The sequence below is a fragment of the Amphiura filiformis genome, chromosome 1 (genome assembly GCF_039555335.1).
Source record: "Amphiura filiformis chromosome 1, Afil_fr2py, whole genome shotgun sequence".
Taxonomy (NCBI): domain Eukaryota; kingdom Metazoa; phylum Echinodermata; class Ophiuroidea; order Amphilepidida; family Amphiuridae; genus Amphiura; species Amphiura filiformis.
Window position 1 is genome coordinate 17,626,245 of NC_092628.1, and position 15,442 is coordinate 17,641,686.

Below are 15,442 nucleotides of genomic sequence, written 5' to 3' on the forward strand. Positions count from 1 at the left end.
CCTTACTATGAAAATATGTCAATTAATATTCAGGTTCCATAGCAGCTCAATTTTAAAAAATGCCAAAAAACAAAAAATAGTTGAACCAAACAGATAACATTAACAAGACTAATCAAGTTCAGGGTGTATTTTATCAGCCTGGCTCTATCCCACTCCAATGCTGTCACTGAAGGCATTTCACTTTGCACAGAACAGTATTTTAGCCATTTTGATAAAAGCCTGTAGGACTTAACACTCAAGTCATTGCCTTCAAATTAACTTAACTTCTCATACATCCTCCTGGAATAACATCCCACGTTGGTATTATTTAATAGACTGTCCCAATTAAATACAGGTACAGCGATTAGTGCGGACGATTTAATTATTATTGCCATTTTGTGGTTACGGTGTGTGCTTGATTGAGCCATGGGTGGACATTTGGTAAGGCAACAAATAAAAAAGCCTGTTTTACGTCGGATGGACTTTTCAAGTAGGATCTGTCGGTGGGGACTTTTTTTTTTTTTTCAGGCGGCTAAAATGGCTTTAAAATATCACTGAAAGCTTGAAAATTTTGCAAAAATTTGATTATTTTTTGGCAAACAAATTTAAAAATGTTCTGATATTTTTCACAAATTTTCAGTCAAAGTCAATCAATTTTGGCCCCCAAACAGCTGATTTTACATGATTTTGGCAAAAAGTTTTAAAAAAAACACCTGGTGATCAACGCATATTGCCCAATAGTATCCAACTATAAACCAATTGTATTGTATTATTTTGTCAACAGAGGGCGATGTTACAGATTTTTACATTGAAAACCCTTAGAGAGAAGCCATATTCTCATGTTCTACCATCTGTCAAACCATATGTCTATGTCTATACTTTGTAATGGCAAAAGGCAGTTAATGTTGTCATCATTATATGATTTATTCATATCGAATGTTTGTTTACATACCAATCATAACTAATTTGCTCTTCAGAGAAAACAAGCATGAATAGCTTGAATTCGGGCTGTACAGGTGCATGAGCCAATTAACAGTAGATTCCTTACCAAAAATGTACAGCAGAACATAGGCAGAAAAGGTTGCACCAATAAACATTTCATGGAAACTTAAACAAGATGAGTTTTTAAAAAGGACAATCCCATAGTAAGAGGTGAATTTAATGATGTCTTTCCAATTTTTTTAAAACCAAATCTACGCTTTGTTCTTAACTATACCACTGGTTTGGACCAAGGGCAGGGGGTTTTACAGGGTGGGGTGGGGCAAAACACTCAATATTGATGTTTGCATTTTTTATCCATTGCCCCCAAAGATCCCATAATATTCCTATTTTCCCCTCAAATACCCTCCCCCCTTTCTAGAACAAAATCCCCACCAAAGAGAGTTTAAAGACCTTTTTTTTGTACCAAAAGATTCTCCCGTTTGTCAATTCACCCTGAAACACCACCAATTTGGAATATTTTCCCATGAAAGACACATTTTCACACAATTCCTCCCCCAGCCTCATGTTGAATGTTGCGGCCATACATGCATATCACATTACTATTTGCTGGGGATTTGATTGGTTGCTGTTACATGAGCATAGATAATATTTAATGGCGGCACCATAGGATTGTATTCAGTCCATGGCATAACAAACTTTGCAAACGAGCAAGGAACGATTTGTCTATTAGTTTCATTCTCACATTCATGAGAATAGCAAGCACATAAACATGTATAGCAATGGCAGATAACCAAGCCCCTTCCCATAATGCATTGTTTCAGTCTTAACAGCCATCCCATAATCTGTAATGTTTTCGAATTGAGAAAATTGACCTTTTTGGATAAGTCCCATAATTCCTTGCGGTTAGAACCGAAATGTCGTCGTTTGATGTCACGCCGAAGTGCACATCGTTTAGTGAAAATCGTTACTGTGCACTGCAAGACGACGTGACATCAAATGATGACATCCCGGGTCTAGCCCCCAGCAATTATGGGATTTAACGAAATTATTTCTGCTGCAAGGTTTGGGATAATATACTGTCAACATGTACACTCGGGTGGCTACTGGTCAGTGACAAGGGGGTATGATGTGTGACCACAAAGTCTCAAAAAGCACCTTATACAAATATTTGTGTGGTCTGAAAATGCATCCCTAAACAAGAATGACAAGTGCAATTTCACCCCACGCCTCCCGCCCGATGATGTACATCAGACCTTGTTGATGCTCTATGAAAAATTACCACCCTAAAACTATATCACTCTTAATGTGCGTCTAGTGTAGTGGTAAACGCCCAACAATTCCCGCTGACTATTACGAGCTGATCAAACTATAGTTCAATTTCCTGCATTGCATCATGGGACAGTTTCATTTACTGCAGTGATACATGGCCAGTATGTAAGTATGTAACTGGGTTACATTCCTGATTGATACCAGTAATTAATGCCAATGTTTCTTAACCCAGATAGCTACTGTCAAACCAATCACTTTACCCTCATTATTTTTTGCGCTTCCTCAAAACACCACTTTAACATCAATAATTTCTCATTTTTCATCTATTATTCTTACATTTACAACACCTAAACAAGAAATGTTCGAGTAGTTTTATATTTTTCACGAGCGAGCTCGGAAGATGGTGTGACAGTGTGAAAAATTGATGTACACTAATATAAAACCTGACTATATAGACAGCTGCTCGATTAACTTAAAAGACTATCCACAATATCTGATGAGAGGAATACTTAATGACCTACATGCGGCTTGTTACCATCCATTTTCCTGTAGGTCGTATTGTATATAGAAATCAATTCGTGCTGGGTCTATTAGTTGGTAAATTAAGAGAATCATGCTTTACTCGGCTTAGGTTGAAGGGATGTAATTTTATCCATTGCATTATACATATTCTGATATTATGTTTCATTGCTGCTGTTGATATTGTTTCTATTAGGCCAAGTAAAAAATAAAACATGTTTCACGTCCGGGTTTTCAAAAAAAAGGAGGCTGAGGGGGCTTTTTATTTTCTATTTTTTATCCCAAAATTGGTGTAAATACCCATACTTAGAGCTGTTTTAGCGTATACAATAATGCCTGGAAAAAGAAGGAGGCCCTTTTTTTATTTGTTGTTCTGAGGGTTACATCCCCTCCAATGATCACAAAACCTTCCTAAAATGTTTCTTGTATCTTAACAAGGCTATAGAAAGCATTCCAACTTCCTAGACATATTTTTGAAAAGTTATAACTGAATTTCAAAAAATAAAAATATATTAAAAAAACCTCAAAAAAGGAAGCGGGAGGGGACGTGAAACATGTTTATTTTTTTATTTTGCCTTATAGTCATTATTATTGTGATAATTCAATGCAATTATATATGCCCTTTGAAATTTTGTGTTTATATGATAATAATAGCATTTATACATTTTATACAGTAAAGCACATGCAGACATGAAAACTGATCTTGACAACAAAAAAAAACACTGAAAACCATGTCTTTTTACAATTTTCTATGAATTTGATTCAATTAGGCTGAAAAACAATGAAAACAGTAACAAAAAATGCTGACACATTTCTCCTGGCAATGCGATAGCCACAACTTTCCCAGTCTTTCTCTAGATCAATAATTGAAACACCCTGTATAATTTCTTAAGCTTCTTAGCACTTCTCTAACCACACCGAGCTCTGTACCTCTACTGTAATCATAATTATATAATCATGAACTTATAATGGATGGACACACTCTTAATCACTCGGAAAGCATACTTTTAATTATCCCAGATTGTAATTACAACAGAACTAGAACTCCATATTTGGAGGGTCAATTCCCCCCCCCCTAAAAATATAATCTCCAAACCAATGGTACTGGATATAGGCAATAGGTATACATGCATAATATTTCAAAGTTGCTTTTGATGTTATGCTGTAATACAGGAGAAAGAAAGAACAAATATAGGCCTATACTAAACTTGAAAATAAAATTCAGTGGCATGAGGTGGAAGGTTCTCCATACAGCTTTCACAGTACTGCCAATCACCCAAAGACCCCATATTTTTCACACTTTTGCTGTAACTAAATACCTACAATTTTACTTAGGACTAAAAAAATTGTTTGATTGGCGTAACCCGGCCAACCCTAAAAGTAAAATAAATAAATATATAAATAAATATATAAATTTTAAAAAAAGAACAAAAGTTCCAACAAGGCCTTTACCCAATGCAATTTACAGATCTAAGAGTAACAAAAAAAATCCCGACCTACCTACCCTAATTATCCCGACCTACCTACCCTAATTTTTTTTTATGTTACGCCAATCAAACAATTTATTTTTTAGGCCATATAATGATCCGTCTCTCAAAGATCCATTATTTTAAAATTGAATCCCAACTTACAAAGTAAGAAAGCGGAGGGATGAGGTTATGGATTGAATAAGTACTCTTGATAGGCCATACAACAGCCAAAACATAAATTTTATGCAACCTTATTATTGCATCACTATTACTCTCCATCTTATTCAGTTTCAATTGATGGGATTTCTACAGCTGTACTTAACTATATTTGCATATTTACTGATAATACCTGCTAAATTAAGCTTATCAAATTAAATATTTGGTATGGTTTCTATAAATATATCACAAAGTTTGTGTTGTTTAGAAGTGAGCACGTTCACAAATACAATAGTATAGTTACTATAGCGTGGTTCAGTCAGGAAGCATTTTGTTAATATATAGACATATTGATAAAATATTATTACTATTTACTACTGTGTATTTCAACATATAAAATATGCAAATGTAAATAACTTGTCAATAAAACCCACTTATATCTACTATAAAGTGTGATATATTCGCGGTATTAATTTGTTGCGATTTGGACTGTTCGGAACAGTTCTGCACTTTCTTAAATTCGCAATTACAAACTGTTACACATTAAAGCCTATAGGAAAAAATTAAATTAAATTAGCGGTTCTCAAATTAACCTTTCATGAAAGTAAAAATAAAAACGTCATGAAATTTTGTCTGCTTTACAGTAGCATATGTGACACAATCAAACAATATAGGTCGACTGTCGAACCAGGGAAGTGGCACTTCCCTGGTCGAACCAAATCAATTTCCATTATTTCATTCATCATTAATGTCCCACTTTTGGGCAAAAATAAATTGAAATTTCAATCAAAGTTACAGCAATAATATTTTGATATTTTTCCATCACAAATTAATGAAATTATTATTTTGTTTTTACTTTCAGAAATGTTCCCTTTTCATTTTGCAATTTCATTTCAGCACCTAAATCATTCTCTCAGTCAGGGTTGTTCCATCTATTGCACTTACCCATTTCTCATGTCTGTCAAAGGGGATATGCATGCAGGTGTCAATTAAAAGCTAGCAGATGTTGGTGGCCTTAAGGGCTGGGGTATGGATCGTTTGGACAGTATTTATTTTGGGACATCAGAGCACATCAGACATATCGAATTGCATTCTGAATACGAAGAATGTCATTCTGATATCAAATAATTTTGATTTTTGAAATTACGCAATTTAATACACATTTTATGGCAAATCATTAAAATTGATATTTAACAGTACTTGAAGTAAACTTTATAAATCTGATGATTTATACTTAAAGTGTATGTAGGTGGGATGAAAAGCCGACGATTAATTGAAAATTTTGACCTTTCGTATTGAAGATATAGATTTTTTTCCCAAAACACCAAAAAAAAATAGGTCTTTTGGGGAAAAAATCCATATCTTCAATATGAAAGGTCAAAATTTTCAATTGACCGTCGGCTTTTCCTCCCTGCTACATACACTTTAAGAATATATCATTAGATTTATATAATTTACTTCGAGGACTGTTATATATCAAAAATTTGAAAAATATCAAATTTTTATAATTTGTCATAAAATTTGTATTATATTGTGATTTTCAAAAATGAAAATTATTTGATATCAGAAAGACATGCTTCAGATTCAGAATGCAATTCGATAGGTCTGAGGTGCTCTCATATCCTACAAAAAATACTGTCGAAACGCAATAAACGCTCATTTTAGATCCCTTAATGCAAAAAGTTTGAAAATGGTGTTTATCAGCATTTGCATCTGAGCTCTCTTTTCCTTCTTTAGCACATTTGACTATGGCTTTAAAAGTCCCATTCCCTGAGATATGGTAAGATACATTGTTAAAAACAATACCATACTAAAGAATTTGATTTTTTTGTTCATATTCAGCACAAATTAATTGGCAACAATATCAAAATTCAATGAAATTAAAAATTGCTGTTCCTGTCATATGGTTAGGTTAATATTGGTTGGACTATTGCAGTTGAAATACATACACCCCCTAGATGGAAGACATAGTCTTAATTATCTACATACAGAGTGTGAATTTCAAATGGGATTACCAGAATAGATAACTCCATTTGAAATCTACACCCTTTTGTGGGAGATTAAGGTCATGTCTTCCATAGAGGGTGTATGGATTTCAGCTAGAATAGCTTGGAATAGCACATTGGTAAAAACATTGATGGCAGATTTGACTACTTATTTTTGCCATTAAAATTCAAAATCAATTCTTTTCGGCAACGACTCATTAGTCTTGATAGTGTCACATATTCATTAGGCACATATTGATCGATTAATTAATGAATATTTTTGTCATGTTTTATAATCCAAGCTTAACTACTCTATGCATAAATTAACACAGTAACACATACATGTAGCCACTCATGTAAGCGCCGTGATGCATTATAACCCATATACTAAAGTGTAAGGTGACGAGCCCGCTGGCTAATCCGGAGGCCAGATATGACAGAATCAGCTATGTATATATGTATGTGTGTAACAATATGGCATATTACAACATCCAAAACGCACTTTGTTGTTGTCGAGTCGTCATATGAAAATCTCAAGTATATGGGTGATATGCAACATGGTGCATGTTTACATTCTGTTTTACACCTACCGTTTACCCCATTTGAGGCGCGAATGAAATATGCTCGCCTCTGAATGTCGGCGCCGAAAAGGCACGGCCTTCGGCGTAGTCATAATGTATTCACTTGTGGACGATGCAATTTATATCCCACAAAAAACATCCAGCGTTGAATTCTGCACCCCTTACAGGTAAATTCAAGTTAAGCGGCACTATCTGTACACCGGCATTAACATCCAACAGTAAATTATAGTGATCCACTGAACGTCGTCATGAAATAAAGATTTTCCAAATCCAAAGCGACAATGTTATGTCTGTGAAATTCTGCACCCCTTGTTATTCCTGTGCAGCAGTATAGCCTCACGGCCATTAACATCTTTATGTTGAACCTAAGTCGGAGCCGTTATCCATCACCAATGTCGACGATGGCAGTCCATTAGGGGGGACAAAAGTGGCGATGCATGAGTTGTGTATCATTCTGACCGAGCAAATCACCTGTTTTATAAAAAGCGAGCCCATGTAATATAAGAACTATATAAGTATGTCAGTCCATATGGTCCCTTCATAAAACATTCAACAGACTCAGCTTATATTATACAAGTTCCTGCATTAGCCATCAACATAAATGCCTCCACAATTCAGCTCTCATATTCCATTAAAATCACCCCAACTAACATCAGTTATGCAGCCAACGAGGAAAAACTTTACCCCGTTCCACGCTAATTACCATAAGACCGCGAATTTATAAGTAGTCTCGATGGAGTGAACGCCCTCGAGGGAAAAGTAGTGCAGTTAAACACACAACGTTCCCAAGTCACCCACTCTCGACGACACACGGTCAAGTTCGATAGCTCACGTCGGTCGGTCGACTCACAAGTTGCGGCAAAACAAGAAAAATCTGAATATCATCACAGAAAAAGGCTAACACTCATCCCTGTCCACACAGATATATTATTTACGTCACGTATACAACTTATCGCTCCTTGAAGGTTATTTTCCAATCTTTACTTAAAATTAGTCGCCATATCACTAGCACTGCAAGTAAACCAGTTGCTAGAAGAGAGAAAGTTCTTGATATAACGTATTTGCAACATCAACAAGATCAAACCATGAGATCGAGTCCTATGACATCATTGTCTTTGGGGACCATGCATAACATCATGGGTCCACACTTGAACTATCAACCTAATTACCGGTCATCAAAATTGTCTTCAAATGATTCCACAATTTTGCAAAAGTGAAATGTTTACAAGCATCACAACAAGAAATGATTCATAAAATTTCCTCACACTTCTTAATACTATTTACTTCCTGCGAGGAAATTGAACAAATTTGCTTGAATTATCGAAAAATTCATGGCGCAAAATGATTGGTTTTGAAACAATTTGTGGAAAATATTGACCGCAAAATTTTGGCGCATTCCTGCACTTGAGGAAAGCGGATCAAACGCAAAACCGACATCGCCTCACTGAACAAGTTACACTTAATCTCTTTCTTCTGCTTGCTGCCCAAAGATTAATCAGAAAGATTCTAAATCTGATTGCTTCTAAAAATAGATCAGTGATGAAAAATATCTACAAAAATTGCATCAATGTCATCAAGTATTTCAGTATTTGCATGCAAGACAGATCTTGGATCTAAGATATTTTATAAGATGATAACAAATGAAATTCTGCTGAATTAATACCCCTCTCTCTTGGGAATTTAAATAAATCTGTAATATATCGAACTTGAAATTATTAACTCATATTAGTCACAGCTATTATATGATATTGCACAACATTAAGGAGGAGATGCTGTGTGCATGAAATTTTAACTTATGCATGAAATTTTAATTTATGCATGCTTTTGATATGCATGGTCACATCGTATTGTAAGGCAAAAAAATAATTGTGTTGCCCTCACTGCAGTGACCGACCCTAAATCCTGAAAAATTAGGGTCGCATTTTTTTTTGAATGACCATTGTTTAAAATAAATGAATGTTTTTCACTTAAAATTAATATTTTATTGAAAGACTAGTCTTAAATTGATTGTCTAACAAGTATCCAGTTGTCAAAATTGACAAATATCCCCAACGGAAGAAGTATTATTTAATATTTGTGGGTATTTTTTTAAAAACTGAAAGTTTAAAAAAAAGATAATAGACCTGCCAACCCAACTTTTCATTCTACTCACTTGAGGGCAACACATTTATTTTTATTTGCCTAAGCATTTACTGAAATAATTTGGCATTATGAAGAGTTGTCACCATTTGATCCATTCCACAAGAAAATCAGAAAATCAAGTCAATATGATGACACTGTACTGAATTGAGGTGCACTCACTAAAAATGGGTGACAGGGATGTGCAGCCACATTGACCCCCATTTTTCAACTTCGTCTCACCCAATCACCCCCTTTTCTGTTTTACTGAACACCCAATGACCCCCTTTTTTCACAAATTTTGGGAGAATTTTTTCAAATTTTACTAGTATCAACTTTTATATCTTGCCCTAAAATTTTTCCCAGTCTCACTGAATGACCCCCTTTTTTGTTCAAGTTTCCCCAGTCTCAGTGTCTAGGCTCTCACTGAAAGACCCCTAGTTTCAGACTGCTGTCCGCACTTCCAAAGTCGAGTACCCCTCCTGGAATATGCCCTTTAATCAATTTGCTAATTTTCAGTGAGATAGGCAAGATATGCTCAAATTTATTTATTTTTCTTCAGTGAAACTGGTGCTTTGTGCCCACAAAACTTCCCCTTCACCATGCTATTTGGTGGCTCAAAATAAATACCATACAGCTCTTTTATATTATTTCCTATTATATTAATTAAATTCTTTATTTTGCTTTAAAAACAAAACAAAAAAACATTTCAAATATTATTAAACCAACCAGTACCACCTTAATCAGTTTTTAAATGTCTTTAAACTTGGAATGCTGGACAAATCCGGAAAGACAAATATTGTTTAGGGACATGGGAATTGGTAAACAAATACTAGAATATTCTATTTTGGTCATTTTACAGGAAAATATTGACATATCTGTACAAAATAAAGGAAATAACAACATGATGACCTAGATTGGTTTATGAACTTTAAAATCCAATTTAAAGTTCACTGCAACCTGATTTTTCCCATAATTCAACCAATTGTCAGTTCCAAAATTAACGATCTTGTCTTTTTAACAACCATATTCAATCAGCAAAGCCACTTTTTTTTTCAATCTTCATTTTTTATTGCAAATTTTAAATTCACAAAAGCACCTGATTCCATAGGGTGCAGGCTTATATATTAAATAAATTGAGTTAAATCATGATGATATAAACATGGAAGAAAGAGATAAGAAGGAACCACAACGAACGCATTCACTTTGTCCACTCCCTTTACCGACATTTAGTTGACATTGTTATTCATGAGGATTTACTTTGATCAATACCCAGCGTTAAATAGGTGATTGGTATTGTATTCCATGTATTTGCATGTCTTCTGGAGCGTGTGAATGATGATTTGAACTAATGACCTTGCGTGCAAGCACCCTATAGGATTTTCTCTGGTGACGTGATCATCGGTCATTGATGGCCTACATCTTTTTCTTCCATTTTGCCCAATTTTTCCGAACTTTGATGATTTTTTTCTCAGAGTTGGCAGTCTTTGGCACTGAAACGAGTTAGCTAGTTACGATTATACACATATAAACTATTAAATTAAACAGGTTTTATGTACGGACTCAACCGAACATTGTGCATTATTTAAGAACATTTTTACATCTATTTTTCATCGAAAAAGTCACCAAAATCTTACCTTATTTGCTAAAGATGAAACTCAGCAAAAAAACGGCCGATTTTGATTACCTTTTTGATGTTTTATAGGCCATTTTCTACACAACACGATCAAGAAAACAGTTTGACTGTAGATCCCAAAACAAAGCTACTATACATGTTCAGAGCATCAGTGAAATTCCATAATCTTACTTCTGGGTAGCGTTTGTTTGTTCGTGGATGGGTTTGTTATAAATTTTTTCCAGTAAAGATTTCGCCAAGCATCGATCATGTAAATGGATTATACATGAAAGGAAGTACCATTGATAGCTTTTTCTTTTCATGCGTCCAATAGATAAGCGGATTAAAACTTGGCCGATCGAAGTCGTTGTGGTTCCTTCTCATCTCTTTCTTCCATGATATAAATAAGCTAAGATTGGGCTATCATAGTTGAAGTCCATACACCCCTATGGAAGAAAGTACCTCAATCTCCCACAAAAGGGGTGTAGATAGGGATATATAAATAAAAGCTAAAGAGTATATAGTTCTGTCACTTAGGTAAAAATTATCTTACAAATAAATTTTTTCAATTTAATGAAAAAATCTCTGCCCCTGAAAAAAACTAAATAAAAAAACATGCATGTGATTTCTGGATTATTTTTTCAGTTGTTAAGGGCAAGCAACCTTTTTTTTTTTGCCTAAACGTGATACTTTGATACTTCAAAATAAAGAGGAAATGACACTCTCCTTGGCCCTATATCAAAGACGGACTGATGGTCAGCCAAATTACAGAAGCGACTTGAAAGCTAATTATATCATACTATATATATTGGCTCAGTAACTATTTATAGAAATGACAAAATTAGCTAAATTACTCAAACGATAGAAATTCCTAAACAATTTGGATAAAAACAGCATGCAATTCATGTGTATATGTGTGGGAAGAGTACCTACGTGCCAGTGTATTTTGTAACCTATTGCACTTACAAACATTCATAAAGGATGACAATTGATGCTCACATTTTGAAACTAGTTTTTGGCACATGAAATAATTTTTTAGTATTTTAGAAATAGTGTTTATCCTCCTCCTCTTTCATCTGTGGGAATTCCTTATCTAAGGGGGCTTCTGATTTGATATGTCAAAGGCTCCGCTATATCAACAACAAAAAAAGCTTTGCTATAGGGTTAGGGTTAGGGTTACGGTTAGGTTTATGGGCAATTCCAGTTGAAATCCATACACCCCCATGGAAGACATGACCTTAATATCACACACAGTGGTAACCCCATTTGAAAGTCACACACCCCTATATGGAAGATTACGGTCATGTCTTCCATAGGTGCATGGAATTCAACTGGAATAATCCATATTTTGCAATAAAATTGCTATTTTCCCATCTTTATGATATTCACAATGTTGTCATCTAGGTCCTCTACATAACTTGAAGTAGGGTAGGTGCAGGTAATATGGGACAGCAGGTAATATGGGACACCTGTTTTCATTTTAAAAAAAAGTAGCTTAGAGAAGGTACACACTTTAAGTTGATTTGTTAAGTGTTTAGAGACATCAATTGTGCTTCTAGAAATGCAGTTTTGGAGTCTGTGTATCAAACTCTTGGAAATCAATGCCAAAAACAGTGAAATTGCCCAAAAATTTACGTCGTTTTTTTGGCCTGATATAAAATCAATGACGCCACATTTTATGATTGTGTATCCAAATACTCTGGTACTGAGGGTGCATTTGTCACTTTTTATGATCTTTAGGTGATGGGTTAAGCTTATCAGCAGGTAAAATTCCACTGAAAAGTGGCACTTTCCTTTTATAAATGATTATTTTCTCTGATTTTCAACTGAATGGGTGCAGGTAATATGGGACACATAGGAAATTGTGTGCATTGTCAATGCTAAAAGCAAAACTATTTAGAAAATTGAATTTTCTTGTTGAAATTTGCATTTAACATTCAAAATCATGTAACAAAAATGTTTTTAGAACAAAAGAGTGATTTTCTGAACATTTTGATTTTCACCATAGAGATAACACAGTGTCCCATATTACCTGCACATGCAGGTAATATGGGACACTTGACGATGACGTCATTTTGACGTCATAGCGTCCCAAACAAACATAAAAACAAGATAACATTGCCTGTTTTATTAATCTTAAAGGACAGGTTGTTCATCATAACAATCTCTTTTGGGCATATCTTCTATAGTTTTTATGCACATAAGCTAAACGTCCTTAATGGTCCCATATTACCTGCAGGTACCCTATAGTTAATCCTTTTATGATTTTGATTATCATCAAGCGTTTAACAAGTACACATCACTGTAAATATACTAGATATAAACCATAGGTATTCTCCTCCAATACCTACATGTATGTATAGACCACCTGACATCATTGTTTATCAACAAAGACGAGGGACTGGTCTATCGATATGCTTGAACCAACCGCTACACTGTTCAATGGCTTTCTTGTACTATATGAAATGTGGTGGGCGATTTAAAATTCATGTGCCCTGCGTACGCACACTGCAGGGCAAAAAACAATGGAAATTGCCATAATTCGCACGCATACTGCTGTGCAATGACGTCACATGTCAAGTGGTCTATAAACACACACAATCAACAAGAGACTTGACTCCTTGAGGAGGGAGCTCTTTGGACCCGTAACTCCCTCAGTGCGTGTAACTCCCTCTTTAAGTAGCTCCATATGGTACTCCAGCCAATACTAAACCAGAAACAGGCAATTCTTCTCACTGTTCCAATCAACTGAAGTAGAAACCTATCGCAATCAATGTTATCTGTTCGCTATCATCAAGAACATTGTTTATGTTCATTGATACCTACCGACTACACATAAGAAAGCAAACAGATTTTGCCACACACTTGGCCAACCGACCCATCAATTTTACATTAGTCCGCAAACACACAACTCATGCCTCTACATAGCCCATCGCTAATCATCAAACATGTATATCCATGCATGATGGCACATCGCATCGCATCATGAATTTGAATTAGCAGTGGTAACTGTTGACACATGCTTCCAACATAGTCATCAAATCATGTAATCCGCTATATTTCCAACGAAACGATATGTAACGTATGTTTGCCTCCGTTCAATAATACGACATCGTAGGCCGAGTATTACCATTACGACATCCCCGGGACGACATCAGCATCTTTATCAACCAAAGGTCCATTGATCACCTCCCATATCGCTTTCTATAGTAGATAGTAAATGCAGCTCTAGTACACTGGCTAAAGTACAGTACAAAGGTTATTACCATATGTACTATATAGTACAACACATTCCAATACAGCTAAAAAGCATACGATCAGTTTCTATAATCCATTTCATAGTCTACTAGTTTTATATACTGTAATTAAGCAAGATATGATATCTGACCTTATGGTAATTACAGGGATCCCACATTGTAAATTTCATGTATTGATTGCATGCATTTGCATTTGTTAAACCATGGAAGCAGGGATACTTTACTGTGAGAAACAGGGAACATGATCTAGATTGACTCTAATGTGGAGGGGGAAATGGACAAAAATTAAAATGTAGGCACAAAATGGGAAACATTGTATAATATGTAGAAAATGTGAACAATTCTAGATGGTGAAAATATGAGGGACTTTTTTTACAAAAACTTGAACATCAGGCTTACAGAGTGTGAAATTATTGCCCTAAAATATATTATTAGTTTCATTCTCTATTCATTGGGGCCACTATCAAGCTTTGGGGCAGCTATAAAATATCAGGTGGCAGCTATTGCACCCACTGACATAATGCTTGCTACAGGCATGTACTCATCACTTTCACACTGGCAAACAAAATGTATTGGTTTAAATGTAAATATGACTTTTGTGGCTAGGCCTGCTAACATGCAGTCTGTCAAATTTAGCTTGGCAATGTGTTATTGTACAAACAATTTTCGCGGAACAGCATTTTTGCGATTTGAAAAGAACTACAAGATTGGGCTATTCCATTTAAAATCCACACTACCCCTGTGGAAGATTTTGCAAATATCTTCCACAGGGGGAGTATGATTTTCAAATAGAATGAACACATTAGACAGCTTCATTTGAATTTCATACACCCTCTGAGAAAGATTCAACCTGAATCTTCCACAGAGGGAGGGTGAGTTATAAATGGAGCTGCTAATGTGCTCATTCCATTTGGAATTCATACTCCCGTGCTCATTCCATTTGCAATTCATACTCCCCCTGTGGAAGATATTTCTAAAATCTTCCACAGGGGTAGTGTGGATTTTAAATGGACTAGCCCAATCTATGCCCATTTTCTTTTAAAAAGGTCCGTATAAATATTTAACCAGCATGAACATTTTGCGAAACTGTGTCACTCACAAAATTAGTGAAAATTTCAAGCACACAAACATATCATGCTTTAGAGTACTTCCTGGACTTCAATTCCAAAAAGGAAAATACACATCATATAACAGATATGGTCAATGTCATGGCCATGTCCCTATATGGACAGTCATATAATAATCTGTGACACTTTATTGCTAATTTAAATGAATACTAGTAGAAAGCTGGCATTTGATCAAGTGCACTTTAAAATGAATTTCATGGGGCAGGGTGCAATTGTCATTTGGGAAGGTTAACAATTTGAAAACAAAGAAATACTAAGAAATTTTCCTTGTATCTTCATTCATTCATTTGAGGGGGTCAGAGGCATTTTTCACTTATTTGTGGGGGGGGGGGTCAAAAGGACTGCCCTGATTTGATTTGATATGTGAAGTAATCATAAAACAATAGCTAATGTTTTATATATCTGGGTGACTAAACCTTTAAATT

The 15,442-nt window shown here is 35.1% G+C and overlaps 1 protein-coding gene across 12 annotated transcripts in view; it reads right to left on the bottom strand.

Moving 5' to 3' along the window:
- The window catches only part of LOC140162964 (3',5'-cyclic-AMP phosphodiesterase 4C-like), a 573,837-nt gene that overhangs the window by 114,376 nt on the left and 444,019 nt on the right, over positions 1-15,442 (bottom strand). Inside the window, exon 1 of one of the 12 annotated variants that reach the window (XM_072186742.1) lies at positions 6,910-7,296. The exons of the other annotated variants lie outside the window; for them this stretch is intronic. The gene's annotated coding sequence lies outside the window, so the exon portion shown is untranslated. Of the gene's footprint in view, positions 1-6,909; positions 7,297-15,442 lie in introns of those variants that run through there. 12 annotated transcript variants of the gene reach the window in all.